General features: G+C 30.2%; 1 non-coding gene across 1 annotated transcript; it reads left to right on the forward strand.

Annotated features, from left to right (window-relative positions):
* Positions 1-15,637: 15,637 nt before the first annotated feature.
* Positions 15,638-15,744, forward strand: LOC139903319 (small nucleolar RNA R71). Its single transcript, XR_011778146.1, has one exon. It is a non-coding gene; the product is annotated as a small nucleolar RNA R71 (small nucleolar RNA).
* Positions 15,745-16,425: the final 681 nt, after the last annotated feature.

Genomic DNA, 16,425 nt, shown 5'->3' on the forward strand with positions numbered 1-16,425 from the left:
CGACAAACCGGTCATTAAACGGTAAAAACCTCCTTTTATAATAATACTACTACTTATATATATATATATATATATATATATATATATATATATATATATATATATATACAAATATAGTTTTAAAAATATAGCGTTAAACTTGGCTAGCTCCCTGTGGAACGAACTGGACTTACTAAAAACTACACTACAGTACGATTAGGTACACTGCCTATAAGTGTTGTAGCAAGGTTTAGGTATATCCACTTTATAAATAAATAAATAACTTGTGTAAAATTGTATCGTTTTTAATAGTATTTCCTAGTAAAATATAAGCTATTTCGTATACACCTATACGCACATCATGTTGGGAACTGAAGCATGAGTTAGTATAATATAATGACACTTGATCAACGTAATTATATTACAGTAAGTCTTGCTGAGTTTCTAATGGAGCATGGTGATTCACAGATCATAACGTCATCATGTGCCATGTTACATAACTCTTTCATTCTAATTAACCTCTGAATATATCAAGAAAATATATTCTTAATAGTTCTATTCTCAGTGATTCTGGTAATTTGACAAATCAAATCGTGCTATTTCGTTCTTTCTTGATTAAAACATTAAGTTCATTCGAAACTCCATACTTACGAATTCTGGACCGTTACTCGCTTTACTAGAGATCGAGAAGAGAATAAAAAGGCAAAGAGCTCCGAAACATAAGGGAAGATATAAAACCCGACAACAACACAGAAATCACAAACCATGTTTATTAATACGAATAGCAATATAAAGACACGGGAGTATGATAAACACAATAACCCCAAGGTAATAGTAGAAGTGAATAGATTCCTCCGGCGGTAAATGGAAAAGAAGAATGACAGATGCGATAATTAGGAAAATATCAAGAATCAGAACTGGATGGAGCATTTCCACAATATTTTGGAGGTAGGAATAGAGGAAGAAAGTATCGGAATGGTGAGAATAATGGAACGGAAGAGTTTAATTTATAATGGAAATATCAGACAGAGTAATCGAATCAGATCACCGTATTTAATTATAGAGATCTTAATTTCCTTATTCACCAAAGAATCAAATCTTTTAAATTTTAAAGATTTTCTTTAAATCCCTTGAATTCCAGAATTCAACCCTGACTACGTCAAAAGCGAAGGCGAATCTCTATTCAAATCTTTTGCGATAGCTTCTCTTATACGCTCCAAGTAATTTAATTATTCTAATCAAACACTTAACGATGATAAAACTCTAGTTATTAACTCATATTCGTCATGAAAACATTTTTATTGTTAGCCATGACGACCACATTCAAATTTCGGGACGAAATTTCTTTAACAGGTAAGTACTGTGACGACCCGGAAATTTCTGACCAAATTTAAACTTGATCTTTATAAGATTCTTACACGATAAGCAAAGTTTATTAAACCGAGTCTCAAATTGTTTGAACTATTTTTTTTATGAATGCATTGACTTTGACTATTCCCGACGATTCATGAACAATTGTTTGAAAATAAATACGTGTATATATATAAATGAAAGTATATATAATAATTTGAAATTATAAAATTAACATTTGAATTAACTATGAAAAATGAGATACAAAATAAATCAAAATAACTTAAAATGAATATATATATATATATATATATATATATATATATATATATATATATATATATATATATATGATTGCCATTAATAATTATTATATTGTAATATATATATAAATGTTAACTATCCAAATATATCAGTATATAGAATAGGTAACACATAAGAAATAAAATATAAAGTTAATATATTATAGGTAATTACAAATTAAGAATATGGTAGTTATAGTAATATTATTATTACTTTTATTATTATTATTAATACTAGTATTAATGTTAATGTTAAGTACTAGATACTTTATTATAAATAAAATAGATTTGAATTAAACACAATTAAATTGTTATATCATTATTATTATGACTAATATTATTATTATCATTAGTAATATTATTAATGTCATTATTTTTATTTTTACTTATTATTACCAGTAATGTAATTATTAATATTGTCATTAAAGTTACTAGTAATATCATGATAATATTATCCCTTTTATTAATAATATCTTTAACAATAATATTAGTATTATTACTAATAGAATTGTGACATTAATAAAATCATTATTAGTTAGTATTATTATTATTATTATTTATTAGTGTTAATATTATAATTATTATTAATATTAATAAATTTTGTATTAATATTTACTAACTAAAAATTTATCACGTATATATATACAAATTCAGTTTGATGTCGATATCAATCCTATCTAATTTGGTCTGCTAAAGTGATTTCATCAAAAACAAATTAGTACAAGTTGTTACCCATCGTGATCAAGGCTAATTTTTTTTATCTTGTACTGATCGAATAATTGGGGCGACTAAATTGGATTCTTAATCAGTAATATTGGTATGTGACTTTAGTAAATACAATCACTTCTTTCATTACCTATCAATTATCAATTTAATTATCCCCAGATTATAGAAAATTATTCAAAAATAAAGGAAGAACAGGTATACAGCTCTGTTCGTGTGTCATTCAATCCATATCTCAAATGCGAATGCCATTTCAAAATGTATTGACGTAGTTTTGTTAGGATTATACTAAATGATCTTTCTGCAAAAATTCGTTCTCCAATTCATCAAATTGAGTCTCAATTTTGGAGTCAAAGATAATATCAAAAAAGGTCAAAATTTGTGTTCATCATGAAATTCGAGTTTGTTTTGAAGTTTAAGGTAAAATTGAAGGTTCCTAAAGATTCCATGAATGATTTCTAACCTACTTCATGTTGTAACAATTGTGTATAACCTTCTACAAATCAAAATCGAATTTTTTTTGTGTTAAACACCACGACGACAGCAACAGCAGGATGACTGTTTGATTTTTAATTTTTTCCTTGTTTTCTATTAATACCAACATGGATATTGATTGTTTATAATTAATTCAAAGTATAAAAATTGTTGTGGTGATGGTTTGAAAATGGTTTGGTCGATTAAATCTTTATAGAAAAGAAGAAGAACATGATCACAAGAGTAGACAGATTATATCTAATTTAGGATGGTATCATAATAGAATAACACATACGGAGTAATGGTTTGGGAGCAATGACGGGGAGCGAGAGGTCGTGGGTTCGAGTCCCAGCTATGGCAGTTTTTTTTAAAGCCTTTCATTTGGAGGTAGCTATTATTATTAAATTTATTATTGTTATTATCTTCATTATTATTATTATTGTTATGATCTTTATTATTATTATTATTACTAATATTGTTACTAGAATTATCATTTTTAAAAGTACTACTAATAATACTAGTATTATCATTATAATTATTAGTATCATCATTATAATTATTATTATAAGTATTATTATTATTATTATTATTATTATTATTATTATTATTATTATTATTATTATTATTATTATTATTATTATTATTATTGTTGTTGTTAGAAATTATTATTGTGACTAATATTATAGTTATTATTACTAATATTAATGTTAGTTATTATTTATAACTGTTATAATTAAAAATTACAAGTTTGATTACTATTATCATTATAATTATTACTAATACTAATACCAGTATTATATTTACTATTATAGATATATGTATTATAATGGTTAGGATAATTATTGTATTGTATTATGGAAATAATATAAATCATTATTATGTTTATTAATCTTATTATAACTTTTATCATTATTATATAGTATCATTAACATTTTTAATATTAGTAATATCATAATTATTATTAATACCACAATAAGTAATTCTATCATTATTATTATCACTATTAGAAGTATTAATTATAATATTTTACCAGTAATATTAAGTATTATCAACATTATCATTTTTTACCATTTCAAATATTATCTTAGTATAATTATAATGACTAATTTCAACAAACAAATGATAATCATATAAAAGTGTATTTAACTAAACTATATTAATATTTTCATTTAAAATGAAAACATTTAACTAAATATATATATAAGTTATTAATACAACAATTTTATCACTAATATATATATATATATACATATACATACATACATATATATATATATATATATATATATATATATATATATATATATATATATATATATATATATATATATATATATATATGTGTGTGTGTGTGTGTGTGTGTGTGTGTGTGTGTGTGTGTTCGATTACGATTATGTGTATTAATAAATATACAAATGATATAGGTTCATGAATCCGAGGCCAACCCTGCATTTTTCAGTTCTGTCATATGTATTTTTACTACAAAATACAGTAATGTGAGTTTCATTACTCCCTTTTTAAATGCTTTTGCAATATATATATATTTTTGGGACTGAGAATACATGCGCTTTTATAAATGCTTTACGAAATAGACACAAGTAATCGAAATTACATTCTATGGTTGAATCGTTATACCGGATATCGCCCTTGTTGAACTTGGTAGCCTAAGAATTGGTGTTTATCATAATTGCCACCAATTGACGCGAATCCTAAAGATAGATCTATGGGCTTTGACATGCCCCAGTCAGAGAATTTTAACTGCTTTAGTACTTCGATATTTATATATGGGGATATTCTAGATGCATTTTATTAATGTCGGTTACCAGGTGTTCAATCCATACGAATGAATTTTTAAACACTTGCGAGTGTATGATTATTGAATAAAGGAAATCTTGTGGTCTATTATATTATTGAAAATGATTGTTTATGATAAACTAATGAACTCACCAACCTTTTGGTTGACACTTGAAAGCATGTTTATTCTCAGGTATGAAAGAAATCTTCCGCTGTGCATTTGCTCATATTAGAGATATTACTTGGAGTCATTCATGACATATTTCAAAAGACGTTGCATTTGAGTCGTTGAGTTCATAAAGAATATTACTAAGTCATTTATAGTTGGATATAGTATGAAATGGTATGCATGCCATCAACTTTCGATGAAATAAAAGTTTGTCTTTTGAAAACGAATGCAATGTTTGTAAAATGTATCATATAGAGGTCAAGTACCTCGCGATGTAACCAAATATAATGTATTCGTCCAGATGGATTAGGATGGGTCGTCTCACTATGTGCATGGAGTCATACATGATTTATTCAAGAACACTTTGCATTCACAAAATCATCACCATGTATCTTATTTTGACTGCATTGTCAACGGATGTAGTATTGTAAACTATTATTTACGGTGATTGTCTATATGTAGAAATCATCAAATGTCAAAAACCTTAGAATTTGATATTCATTTATGGTGTGCCTTTTCAAAAGAATGCAATGTTTACAAAACGTATCATGTGGAGGTCAGTACCTCACTGTGAAATCGATGAATGATGTATTCGTCCAAAGGGATTTGGACGGGTCATCACAGTTGGTATCAGAGCTTGAGGTCATAGGGAACCAGAATTTGCATTAGTGTGTTTAACTGATAATTGTTAGGATGCATTAGTGAGTCTGGACTATGACCGTATCTGTGTTTACCGAGTTTTACTTATCATATCTTTTGTCAGAAATTACCTGCTTATCATTCCTAAGTCTAGACACGTCTTACTGCATTTACTGCATAGATAGTGTATCGACAAAATTCATATCTTAGCATATCTGTTACTATAAACTTTTCCTGACATCTTCCGAAAATTTCTCCGTAATTTACGGAATTTTGGTATTATATATACATATGTAAATTATGTATTGAAGAGTACCAATCTAAATTCTATAATCTATTTCATATCAAAAATCATCTCTCTAATTATACAAGATGGATCCCGTATCTAGTTCAAATTCCTTAAACTCCGATAGCTATTCCGATATAGATATTCACCTGAACTCCGAAGACAGTGTAACCAGAATGGATCAACCAATCAGCCATCACCTATTCTGGATGAAATGGGGATGGGTTCATAGCCTACTTAGTAATTGGAGACAAGAAGAAGGTAATCCCTTCTATCCACCACATTCCCCTCTTGGCGAAGAACTTGAAGCACTTATCGGCGAACCTGTTCGTAATACCATTTTATCTCTCATCTCCAGAGTATCTCGTCATGATTATATACTCTCTCAAATTCTGGATCTTATTCATTCGCTCGTCCGAACCGTCAATCATCCCGGTGTATTAGAAGAATTCAACGAGCTTCGCGCTCGGGTAGTGGCTTTGGAGAGTATGGTGCAAAGATTACAAGCACCAGCAGCATCACCGGCATCAACAGTACCACCATCAACAACACCAACAGTATCATTACCACCACCACCAACAACATCTGCATCCCATACCTCAACATCACAATATGTACCTCGAACATCAACGTCATACGCACCATAGATACCAAGGAATACCAACAACAACAAACGATGAAGTATTGATTCATAACTTCATCAAAGAAATATTCTGCAGAGAATATGTAGTTTCTAAAAGTTTTAGAGATTACTTATTCTAGTTCTAATTGTAAACCAGATGAGTGAGCGAATAGAAATGATGAAATAAAACCTTGATCGGAATGGTGCACCATTTACAAGCTAGATCTGTTTTACCAGCAGCATCAACAGTACCGTCAACATCACCATCACCGTCAGTACCGTCAACATCGTCAGCATCAGTAGCATCTACAACATCACAAGCTCCGCCAGATCCATAATCACCGCAAACATCATCACTAATCAACAACGCGTATATCGTATCAACGAGTTATGAAGTATTAACTCATTCCCTTTGAAGAAATTATATGTATATTTTATATATATATGAATTTTGAGATCAAAATAAATCTTTTCGTACTAAGCTATTACGTGTGAATCTTAAATACTCGGTTAGTTCATGTTATTAATATGCTATGATGTACATCCTTTGTTTATGACTTAACAATCATTAACTATAATATCTGCTTCGACTTAATAGATTCCATTTCATAATAAATCAAGTCTATTATTCAAATACATATTTGATTTTACACTTTCATTTTCGATGTAAACTTTCCAGAAAACATCATTCGTACCTTGTGAAGTTAGCAAGAGTTCCATAAGAACCAACATGATTCACTGAGGAAATATTAATAAAACTGAATAACGAAGTATTGATTACATTAGTGAAATACTCCGCGAAGATTATGAAATCTTTAATGTTTTAGAGATTATTCATTTCTAATCCAGCCGAAAATCAAATGAGCTTAATATGATATTAATTCATTAAATCTATATTACATCTGAAGAAAATATACATACATATATTTTCATAAAGACTGTAATACAATTCTCTGATACAAAATATTACTTGTGAAACTTTTAACGGGTAGGTAATACCCGAAAGGTATATAAATTCATAATTAATATGTTACATTCTTCGATTCTGATTCAGCAAATCATCAACTATACTTACTACTTTCACAACGATTACATTCTTTCCTAGGACTCAAAACAACCATTCGCATCCAAATTTGATTACATATTCTGATTTTGAAAAATCAGAATCCAAGCCAAGAGTTAACAGAAAACATCACTCTTAGATTCTTACATCTTTCAAATGCCATACTTTGAATTCAAAACTGTACTAGAACATCATATGTATACATATAACATTCATCTCTTAGAATTATGAGCTTTTATTCTGAAAATCTGAAAAGCAACCAGTCTACGAATCAATACTGTGAATGTTGAAAAAGCTGATGAAGCAGCAAAAACTGTAAACGACCTTAACAGTTAAAAGTTTGACGATAAAGAATAGCGTGTTGGCAAAGCTCGGAAAAAGAGAAAATTTGGTACTGAAAAACGAATTGAGCAAACCATGAAGGAGACTGTGGAAAAATCACAAAGACTAAACCTGCCTTCAAAGAATCCAAATGATTCAGTATCTGCTGAAGTCATTAACAAATACCTTGCTCCTGACTCTAAACTTTTACAGATAAATCTTCTTCATCATCCTTCGATATTAGAAATTCTAAGATATCATCGTATCTTTCATTATAAATATCCTCGATATTTCTGAAGATATTTTCATAACTATTCTTATCTGAAATCATATATCTCTTCGCGTTATCTGTATACATAAAAAAAAACTGTTTTAGTTTCTAAATTCTGAAAAGTTTGAACTTAAATTTTGAATGTTATTGAAGTAGTGTTGGGAACTGAAGCATGAATTAATATAATATAATGACACTTGATCAACGTGATTATATTACAGTAAGTCATGCTGAGTTTCTAATGGAACGTGATAAGGGTTCACAGATCATACCCTCATCATGAACCATGTTACATAACTCTTTCATTCTATTTAACCTCTAAACATATCAAGAAAATATTTTTCTTGATGATTCGGTCTTTTCCGAATATTCTAGTAATTTGATAAATCAAATCGTGCTATTACCTTTCCTTTCTGCTTTGTATATTATGATCATTCGAAACTCCATACCTACGAATTCTGGACCATTACTTGCGAAGATAAAATAAAAGCATGAAGCTCCGAAATAGAAATGGGAGTATAAATCGCAGCAAAAAGGGGAGAGCATTAACTGTGGATGTCAATGATTATAGAAATACAGAAGCAGAAACATCGAAATATAAGGGAAGGTATAAAACCCAACAACAACCCAGAAATTTACAAACCGTATATATTGATGCGTATAGCAATATAAAGACAGGGGAGAACTAAAAACACTATAAAACCAAGAGTATAGTAGAAGTAAATAGATTCAGTGGGAGATGAAAAAGAAGAATGACAGATATGAAAGTTAGGAGTATATCAAGAAGTAAAACTGGATGGAGCATATTGACGAATGCTTTAAAATATGAATTGAAGGAGAAAGAATAGAAGGTATGAGCTGTGGAAAATGAGGAAATGAAGAGGATGGATTTATAGTAAAATATACGACAGAGCAATCAAAACAGATTATTGCATTTAACCAAAGCGGATCCTAATTTCCTTAATTACCGAAAAATCAAATCTTATTACGAAGATTTTCTCTAAATCCCTTGAACTCCGGAAATCAACCCTATCTACATCAAAAGATATGACGAAACTTTATTTTCTCATTTCACTCTTTTATGATAACTTCACTTGTACTCTTCACATAAATGAATTGTTTTATCCAAATTACTCGTTGATGGTAAAACTCTAATTTTCAGCTTGTATGCATCATGAAAACATACTTATTGTCAGCCATGACCATTCCAATCAAATTTCAGGACGAAATTTCTTTAACGGGTAGGTACTGTGACAACCCAGAAATTTCCGATCAAATTTAAAATTTAATCTTTATATGTTTCCGACACGATAAGCAAAGTCTGTAATGTTGAAATCTCAAAAATTTTGAACTGTGTTCGTGTATTCATTTACCCTTCGATTGCTCTCAATGATTCACGAACAATTATGTGTAAATAGATATGTATGAATATATACATGTGTGATTATTAAATTGAGAAATATTAATAAAACATTTAACGGTTTGGTTGATATGAAAATAATTTATGAAATTATTATATAACTTGAAAACGTTAACAAAGTATTTTATGAATAATACTTTACATAAACGCATTAGTTTCCATATATGCTTATCGACAAAATTAAAAGATAATATCAAATGATTGAATTATCATATACATTGTGATATGATTACGAGTCCTGTTGAGAGGTCCACTTTGAATTAGGAAACCTTTCCTTTTTAACGGTATTCGGAATAAATGGTAAAGTGATCTTCGAGTAAGGACAAAGTGTTAAGTAGCGAGAGCTAGACAGATTGGTGGAAATTCCTGTTGATTTCCAATACATGCCTTACAATAATTGTCTCGTGACTTTTGATAAGATAAACTATTTAACTTTCTTATTATTTAATGTAAAAGTAAAATTGGGGAATATAGATAACTCAGAAAATGAATATCGATAAGTTAAGTAATCGATAGTAACACTTGTTTATTGATTCGATTAATTTATAGATATGTTAATTAGAACGTTTGAGAAGTTAAATTAAACGTTGGCACATAAATGAATCATATCAGATTATGTACTAGAGCGTAAAACGTAAAGTGATATAATAATATCTAACATTTAAACGCTTTTAAATATATTAAACTTTGAAATATAATTAGTTTTTGAAAAACTAAATATTATATTAGCAAATAAATATTTCTAAAATATATAAGTTTATATTTTTAAATGATGATATCATTATTTTACAAAGTGATAAAATATAATATTAACTTGGTCGTAAAACATTTTGGATTTAAAATAGTATTATTATAATATATATTGGTAAATAATGAGACGTCGATTTATAGAAGCAAATGACCAAAACACTCAAATGAATAAGTTACACTTTGAGTGAGATAATTTTTCATTGATTTGAGTCTTGTTATTGATAAAGGTACATTACACGACACGTAAAGTACCAGTTTTCTAAGCGTACGAAAATGCGTTCGAAAAACCAGAACCGGTACTTAAGTCGAGGGTTAACGTACAACACATCGGTGTAAAAATTACAAATCAACTATGCACGAGAATATAATATAATATTTAATTAATTCTAAAGATTAAATATATTATATATTAAATAATATATATATATACATTACAAATGTGTCGGCAGTCCAAAAGTTGTAAATGTGAGCTGTAACATATAGCCATGCGATCGCATGGCAAAATGCCCACCAGCCCATGCGATCGCATGGTGTGGTAGGTGGGTTCAACTCCTTTAAATTGCTCGATTTCTTGTTCTCATAATTCAAAATTTCATTCTCTCTTCTCGTACACTCCGTAAGATTTATTTTATTATTATTATTATTATTATTTTTTATTAATAAAGATTATTATTAATTCTAATATTATTATTGATACGTGAGCATTCACAATATTGATACGTGAGCATTCATATCTTATCTTTTATATATTAATAGTGTATCCATGTCTAGTGCTCGAGTATATATGTTTATACATGCTTGTATGCAAAATTTCGTCGTTAGATAGTTTTACGATAAATCACGAATTTAATACATATACTACTGATATAAGGTATATGATATGCATGTTATTGGAAAGCTGGCGAAAAATTAATAACTTTTCATTTAGAAATCACGTGATTTCAATGAACGGATTAAAAGATATGCACAACTGAATTATGGTTAACGTTAATTGAAATTGTGTTTGAAACTGTAAATTAATATTTAAACAACTTGTCTATGAGATTGATAAATGGGATTTTTATATATTACTAATCGAGTAAATGAATTTCTATATAACGCACGTTTTGTTTTATTGATCAATTGTCAAAGTTGACTGTTTTATTATGTTTTAAAGCGTTATAAACACTATAATATGATTTTACAAGTATTGGAAAGCTATGTGAATAAAATATTTTCGATTGCCATGATAATTCAAATATAATATAGCTCCTGAAATAAATAATATTTGGAGTTTGATAAACTACAAATTCGTTCAATTATCAAGACATATATATACTATGATAATAAACATATATAGATTTAAAGATCATATTAGGTCAGTTTGACTTTTGAGATGACTTTTGTTAACTTTTACATGTCGGTCTCGAGCATTAGGATGATACACTATGACCTGACCTAGCTTTTTAGACATTTATTGACCAACATATGTTCTCTAGCTTGAGATCTATGGTTACTTTGCATTTCGAGTTTCGGTCACATTTCGATGAATGACATTATGTGCTGCTAAGGTGAGTTTCATTTGCTCCCTTTTTAATTGCTTTTGCAATCTATATTTTTGGGCTGAGAATACATGCACTTTATTTTAAACACAATGGATACAAGTATATACTAAATTCTACACCGAGTTTGAACCGAAAATCCCTTATCTTTGGTAACTAGTAACTGCCGGTTATATGAATTGGTAGGCGCGAGTAGTTGTATATGGATCCATATAGCTTGACATCCACGTCTGTTCCAGGTATAGAAACCCTAGCCTGAACTATAAAACAGACGTATGCTATTTGAGTTTAGTACACGTTGGATTGCTTGTATTGTACATGTTGGTTGCATGTATGTCAAAACAGGGGTACTTATTATAACCTTAAAGTTTAGCTACCAGGGTGCTCAATTTCGTAGAATATTTTGATAAACGTTTCTGGATGAAACAACTGAAATCTTGTGATCCACCTTTATATACAGATTATGCGCAACACTAAAACTATGAACTCACCAACCTTTGTGTTGACACTTTTAAGCATGTTTATTCTCAGGTTCCTAGAAGTCTTCCGCTGTTTGCTTATACGTTATACAAGCTATGTGCATAGAGTCATACATGTTTTATTCTAGAACACTTTGTATTCACAAAATCATCACCATGTATCTTATTTTGACTGCATTGTCAATGGATGTAGTATTGTAAACTATTATTTACGGTGATTGTCTATATATAGAAATCATCAAATGTCAAAAACCTTAGAATTTGATATTCATTTATCGTGTGCCTTTTCAAAAGAATGCAATGTTTACAAAACGTATCATGTGGAGGTCAGTACCTCACTGTGAAATAGATGAATGATGTATTCGTCCAAAGGGATTTGGACGAATCATCACAACTTGGCTTTTATTTCTTTCTTTCTTTGCCTTTTTATTCTCCTCTTTTTCATTTTAAATGAATTCAAGTATTTTAGGTTCTTTCTCAATTTATGTCCTTTCCGAAGTAACGACAATTTCGGCATTAACACCTAGTTTTATCGTTCATAAATATGTATAAACATGATTTTGAATTCATTTAGTTGAAATTTTTTTAAATTTTCATAAAATTTGGCAATTAAACCAAGTGTAAACCCGAGAGAATTTATAACCCTTCCCTACACTTGAGATCTTGCAATGCCCTCATTTGCAAGAAATCAGACTATAATTATAAATTCATAAGGGTGATTATTGTAAAAAAGTGATTAAAAATACCCAATTTATAATTACTAAGCTCGTCGAATGATAGATGGCGCGCTTCATCGTTCATTCCTTTTGTTGTAATTTCACATATGTTTTGCATCTTATGGTCAAAATTAGTAGCTTTTGCTGAACTTAATGTCAATCTTTGAAAGTGCACTGTTTTACCCAGTTTTGTACATAAGATAGACTACAAACATATATATATATATATATATATATATATATATATATATATATATATATATATATATATATATATATATATATATTCTTTATTTATTAAAACAATTTAAATGAATAATTTTTTAAAATTTTGTTTCCTTTTACTTTAGGTAGAGGTAGTTTCGGTACGTTTACATAGTCCATCCCTCGACAAAATTTAAAAATTGTCGTTTTAAAGCGATTGTTTTAAAAACAAAGATTTTCGGGGTTTTTAATTTTTTTGGCATACTTTAGATCAATAATATTAAAAATAATGATAACAAAATTTTTCGCCCCGTCTTTGGGTAAAGTAATTTCGATTCTATGATCTAGTCTTTAACTCACGGCGAATTTTAGAAATCATTTTTTTAAACTTAGTGAAATAAAGCAAATTTTTATTTTTAAATTTACACAAAACATAAAAAAAACGTATTAATTTCATACAAAACAAAAAATTCAGAATGGGGGGAGAAAACTAGTTCTTTAGTGTCTGCTAGTGGAAAAGACCAATCGGATTCCATTCTCGGAACTACACGAGAACAGAACAACTAACTCTAGACAGTATTTTCTTTTTAGAACATTTGAATCTCCCCACACTTAGGTAGCCGTGGTGTCGAAATTGTGATTAACTTCATCGTCAATTTCTTTTGGACCATAATCAACTTGCATATCTGTGACTTTTACTTTAAGCCATTGGTTGAATTCCTGTGTAATATTCACAAATTCAACTAGTTTTGCCTTTTCTTTAGGCGATAGATTGGATACTAACCGGTTACATAACTTAAAGTTCCCCTTGGTTCTAGCATCGTGAATCCGTTTAATAAGTTTCTTCATTGAACTGTTAATAACGGGGTCATTTAATTTTGTATCAACAACGGGGTTCTTTGTTATCAGGTCATCATTAGGTGTTACTTCATATTCCCCACACTTAGGCGTTTTATTATTGTTAAGCACTACCGTTGCAGTTGGTAATACAATATGGTTCTTACCAATCGTTTTTATTGGTTCAACAGTTTTGGTTAGTGGAGATTTAGACTTTCGAATCATAAAGGTGATCGAATTTTCACCATTACTAAGTGTCATTCTACCCTTTCTTACATCAAATAACGCCTCGGTGGACGCTAAGAATGGTCGACCTAAAATTAGAGGAACGTTTGAGTCCTCTTCTATGTCAATGACAATAAATTCGACTAGAAAGGTTAAATTACCTACTTGAACGGGTAGATTGTCAGCAATTCCAACTGGGTGCTTAATGGTTTGATCAAGGAGTCGAACACTCATTTCCGTTGGACTTAACTCACCTACTCCTAATCTCTTATATAATGAAAGAGGCATAACACTCACACTTGCACCTAAATCTGCTAGTGCATTATACATGACACAATCACTAAGTAGACAATGAACAATAAATTCACCCGAATACCCCAACCTGGGTGAAAGTTTTGGTGGAACTGTCTTTACCGGGTTTACTTTTACGGTTTTTGTTTCTTGCACTTTCTTATTCTTCTTCTTCTTTCCAAAGGTATCACAAACTTTATTACCTATCACTTGCTCATACTTAACTCCTTTTCTTGAAACGGAATGGGTGGTCTGTATGGTGCCACCACTGGTTTTACATACTCGAGTGGTGGTGGTGTTGTAACTTCTTCATCGTTACTCATATCTAAAACCTTCCCATCTTCTGGTGCTGATTTTTCAGAATTTGTTGATACCATTTAACGTTCTCATTCCGAGGATTTAATTCAGTATCACTCGGTAGCTTTCCTTGTTCCCTCTCACTCATCATGCTAGCAAGAGTACCTACGTGTTTTTCTAGATTCAAAATGGAAGCTTGTTGAGTTCTTAATAACTGATCAAACCTCTCATTTGTTTGGGTTTGAGATGTAATAAATTGTGTTTGAGATTCCATTAGCTTTGCCATCATTTCTTCCAGATTTGGCTTTTTCTCTTCGGTTTGTTGTGGTGGTTTATACAAGCTAGGTCTTTGTTGATTGAAAGTGTTGTTTTGAGTTGGTTGGTTATTCGGACCTTGTTGGTTATACAAGTTATTGTTGGGTCCATTTGGATTGTAAAGAATGTTTTGATTTCGATTGAAGTTTGGCTTTGGCGGTTGATAATTATTTCCCGGCCTTTGGTTCATGTAGGAAACATTCTCTCGTTGTTCCATCGTTTGCTCAATGTGACAATCTTTCGTTAAGCGTGGTCCACCGCATTGCTCACAACTGATTCGTATTGCGTGAATATCTTTATTCATCTTTTCCATTCATCTCTCAAAAGCATCTATTTTTACGGAAACGGAATCAAAGTCATGGCTAGAATCGGCTCTAGCTGCTTTAGATGAACGAAAAATATCTTTTTCTTGATGCCACTCATGTGAGTGGGAGGCTGTGTTATCAATAATTTTGTGAGCTTCGGTTGCGGTTTTCTTCATAATGGAACCACCAGCTGCCGTGTCGATGTCTTTTCGTGTGGCGACGTCGACACCTTGGTAGAATATTTGTACTATTTGATAAGTATCTAAACCGTGTTGAGGACATCCTCTCAACAACTTTTCGAATCTTGTCCACGCCTCATATAATGTTTCATTTGGCTTTTGCGCGAACGTAACAATTTCTCCTTGAAGTCTCACGGATTTAGATGCCGGAAAGAATCTTTTAAGAAATTTCTCAACTAAAACATCCCATGTATCAATCGCTCCTTGATAATGCTAAAAACGAACATATATTTCATAGCATTATTCCTCAAGAAAGACAAGCTTTTAGTTGCAATTGTTCTATTTACAAGTGATATTCGTTTAAATAATAAAAGGTGAAGACAAAAGACAGATTCGACGAATTGAAGACGCAAACGACCAAAAAGCTCAAAAGTACAATTTACAATCAAAGAGGTTCCAATTATTGATAAGAAACGTCTCGAAATTACAAGAGTACAAGATTCAAAACGCAAAGTACAAAATATAAAATTGTACGCAAGGACGTTCGAAAATCCGGAACCGGGACCAGAGTCAACTCTCAACGCTCGACGCAACGGACTAAAAATTACAAGGCAACTATGCACATAAATATAATATAATATTTAAATAATTCTTATAATTATTTATATATTATATAAATAAATAAAAACCGTCGGCAAGAGAGACTCCAAAATGGTGAGCTGTAATTTCAAACTCCGCGACTCGCGGAGTTTGAAGGCCAAAAATGCCGCGAGTCGCGGAGCCCCAAACTTTGAAACTCCCTATAAAGCCAACCGAATTCTGAGCATTTTTAAACATCTTTTTTTCCTTCTTCTCTCAATATATACGTAATAT

The sequence above is a fragment of the Rutidosis leptorrhynchoides genome, chromosome 3 (genome assembly GCF_046630445.1).
Source record: "Rutidosis leptorrhynchoides isolate AG116_Rl617_1_P2 chromosome 3, CSIRO_AGI_Rlap_v1, whole genome shotgun sequence".
Taxonomy (NCBI): domain Eukaryota; kingdom Viridiplantae; phylum Streptophyta; class Magnoliopsida; order Asterales; family Asteraceae; genus Rutidosis; species Rutidosis leptorrhynchoides.